This window comes from Buceros rhinoceros, unplaced genomic scaffold, assembly GCF_000710305.1.
Source record: "Buceros rhinoceros silvestris isolate BGI_N320 unplaced genomic scaffold, ASM71030v1 scaffold17413, whole genome shotgun sequence".
Classification (NCBI taxonomy): Eukaryota; Metazoa; Chordata; class Aves; order Bucerotiformes; family Bucerotidae; genus Buceros; species Buceros rhinoceros.
In genome coordinates, this window is record NW_010404397.1 from 22,461 (window position 1) to 26,617 (window position 4,157).

Below are 4,157 nucleotides of genomic sequence, written 5' to 3' on the forward strand. Positions count from 1 at the left end.
TTTCCCGCTGCCACTTGTGCGCAGAAAGGCCACTCCAGCAGTGAGAGCAGAGGAGCCGTAGAGGCGCGTGAGGAAAGGACATCACCTCTAGGACATCAGCTGGCACAGCTACCCTTGAAGCAACCGGACCTTTTTGTGCATCATTACGAAAGTAAAATCATGTAACGAATTGTGTCTTTCTGCTCTATCAGTTCTGAAGAGCCCCACTACACTTGGTGGATGCTTTTTGCTGGTACCACACTTGTATCACTTCTTACAAAGCAGAAGTTGCAGGTGTCTCTGCTAACATCTCCAGTGCTAGTCCATGACTCACCTCTGACATGGCTGAGTCACCTGCAGCCAGGAACAGAAAAAGGGGGACTTCTGATGACTAAAACTTCTACAAACTGGGGGCATTGCAACACTGCAGATTACTCCAGTTTCTGAATGAAAGAGCTTCCCAGAGCCCAAAGCTGGGACATGAAACAGTCAGACGCGCCCACTCCGTCACACCAGGAGTGACTGTCACAGCACACAGCTCTTGCCTAGACTTGCTGAGGCCTTCCTGTATAACCCATTGAAGCCGCAGGCCTTCCTCTACCTCACCGTGTATCCTGGGGAAGACTAACGCTCAAATGGGCACAGGAATCTCCAGACAGAAGAAGGTGGATGGATTTACATTTTCAGTGAGAGCTGAGTTTCCACCCCCATGCTCAGGAGATGCTGCCGGCAAACTCCCAGCATCTCTGCTGCGGATACACCGGCTTTCCCCCGAACCCCCTGCAAAGTGCCTAGTTGCCTCCAGAGAAGATGAGAGAAGCCCTGATGCTCAGCTCAAGCATCCAATCTCTACATCAGTAAGAAAATCCCCCAATATTTAAAGTATTTTAAAACTCAAAGTTGCCATTTAAAGACTTCTCTCCACAGAGTTTACAACTTCCTGTCTTCTCTTGGGCAGCTCCTATTTTCCACAAAGGCTACAGTTCTCATCATCGCTACCCGAATTACCTCCACGAGTGTTTGGGAAAGAATTGTCTTGAAATAGTTAATGGAAAATCTGTTCCACCATACTGACAAAAAGCAGATCTTCACACTCAGGCTGCAAACTTTTATCTTAGACAATGACCTCTGAATCAGCAAGGATTTAATTTCCACAATGCTTTTGCACCACTTCTTGATAAATTACCCAAAGTGAAAGCAAACTTTTTCTACTCTATTTTTTGTAACGCTTGTAAATGTAATGTTCAATTTCATGTTGAACATCAGTGCCACTACACTTCTGCCACAAATTACATGATAAGATCACTTCAAGCCATTCAAAAGCACTAGCACTGAAACTAAAGTCAGCAATTTTAGCATCCAACGACAAAACAGGTAAGATAGTCATAGATATTTTAACAAGAAATGGCCAACCACCAGCAACAGTCATGGCCATACCAATCATCATCATGGCTTGGCTTTGCGAACGAAGATCTGGGAAGGGTTTTTCCCACGCTCACTGCAAGCGATGAGTGCACCCTTCGGGGCTGCGCAGTGGGGTTTTTAGGTGAGGCGCAGCGTGCGCGGAACTGGCTCCACCCTTCACACCTGAGGTTCATCTGCCAGGGCCCAGCGAGCTTGGACGGTGACAGCAAAGTCCTCAGGTTGTAGGTTTGGGCAGAGTGTCCTTCTCTGAGATGAGGGAGCCTTACAAGGCTAAACGAGCTCCATCTGCCCAGGTTTGGAGTCAGAGTTGTCCTTCTCCTAGGATGGCTGCCCGAAGGCTAGTGAGCCCATCCTGCCCGTGGACACACTGTGTCTGACCCTTCAGCTGAGACCTGTCTGGCCTGGGAGACCCCACCGGAGGCACATGCCACCACCAGCACAGCTCTCAACCTCACAAGGGCACGCAAGCTCCTTCCCCACGGCAAGGGGGTGCCTGTGAAAGAGTCGCTGCTCTGCCTCCAGACATCACAGACCTGGGCACGGGGCGGCCGGGGCTGCCAAGAACGGGAGTCCTGGAGGGTAGGCCATAGGCCATACCAATACCATGAAGCTAATAGGTAATGTTGCAAAGAGATGTGCGTGGCACCTTGTCCCATTAAATGGAGATGGGTCTGCAACTTCCGGTACTGATGCTGCTAACAGCTGAACAGTGCTAAGTGAGGTCACAGCGGAGAAAAGCAAACCGCCGTAGGAGCTCTTTTTTTGGCATTTTGTCCAAATACCTCAAGTATTCAGCAAATCTTCACACGCATCGCAGTTGACTGTGTGGCTGATAAAAGGAACAGATCTATAAAACTGCGTTGATCAGTTGCAAATAGTAGTGTTTTAAAATCATGACACTTAGACGAACTGGAGAGCTATTTTGACCAACAATGTCAATTACCACCACTCATACAAATACTTTGCAAGCATATTTAAAAATGGGAGAGCCATTAAGTCTGCTAACCGAATCCAGTGACATTTAAGTACTAAAAAATGCAGGGTAAGTCCACAAAAATGGAGATGTGAAAGGGTCACTAGAGACTAATTCCCATCTATATTGCCATTTGGTTCCTACTGACTCACAGAAACGTATCTGTGATATAGCAAAATTGGGCAGCAGATGGAAGGGAATGAAGAGAACTATAAACTTGTGTGTACTGTAACAATCACAATAAATCTACTGACTGAAGTCCCCAGCTGTGTAGTTCAAGTCAGCAGGGAGTACTGCTGAGTCCCTCTCAAAGCTGCAGGGCTGGACATCAGCGCAGGAAACTCCCGTGTCCCAAGGTAAGAGCAGACAGGAGTCTACCCACCTTTTGGTCAGTGAGATAAAACCAGTGATCATCTGTCTCGCCAACAAAAATACTGGAAAGGTGTAAAAAACACTGCTTATGTCTTGAAAAATACCTATTTTGACCTTAACCACCAGGGGACATTACTTCATTTCTGATTTTTTCACTATCTCTACATCACAATTACATAATCTCAAGGTATTTAAAAGCTGAAAAACTGAAATTCCAAATATCGTTCCGAATCAAATCTACAATAAATAAAGTACAGCTCAGGTTCTCAGGTGTTGGCACTGCACTTGTTGTGAACTGATCAGAAATGCCCTGACAGAAGCTTTGCATCAACTTGTACATCTGAGTAACAGCTGTGCTATGAAAAATCACAAAGGCAACCAGAAGCAACCCGTTCCTCGAGCAATTATCAGGATATGACATCATGGCAGCAGCCCTTTGATCTACACTCCAAATTCAACGGGTCCATTTAGAGCCATACACCGCCGTGCGAGACCATCGCTCTGCGAGGACAGAGGGTCGCATTCATTCTCCACCATGCTACAAGGTAGGACAGCAACGGCAAAGTATTTCTGTAAAGTGTTTACAATAGGATGTGTAAGGTGTCTGAGACAGAAGTTTCATCTGTTTATTTGTTTAAAAGCTTATTTGTCTATTTTACCGCTGCATATATCTAAATGAACAGGGCATACACACGCTGCATGCATGACCTTCTCTCTGCCGAAGCAAAACCAAGATTTAAATTGTCTGCATGCCCAAGCCGTAACCTGTGAATGTGGAATTTTCTTATATTTCATAACTTATCCTACCATAAAAAACGCTTTCTCGATGATTTTTTGGTTGCACTAACATTACTATTCCTAGCACTTACTGAGATATTTTATGACATACTTCACTGCATAGAATGAGAAAGAAAAGTCATTCTGATATGCAGAATCCTGAAGGCGATCATTCCCAACCAGTACAGACATGCCTGTTAAGGCATCCACATGCAGTGAACGAAAGCTCAGTCACTTCACCAGCAAAGGCATAAAACTGTAAGCTACCACAGAAAGATTTCCTTTAGAGCACCAGCGTCCTACCCTGGAGCTAAAGTATTTTAAAAAGGCCATTCCATTAACTGAAAATAAGGTGGGGTTTTTTTTCCAGAAATGTTTTCACAGAAGCTGGCACTAGTGGAAGACAGCTTGGGAATTTTCACACAGGCCAAAAGGATATATTAACTGTCACATTACTGTCACATTAATGTCCCAGAAGCCAACCAAGCCATTTCACAGCCTGTGGGGCACTGCTGGGGTGTAGGACTATGATAGTAACAGACACTGCAGAAACAAAGAACAAAAGCGCCTGAAACAATTTGGGTGGTGAAACCGTATTCATTCGGCAGCTGTTAAGAAGTAACTCATCGTC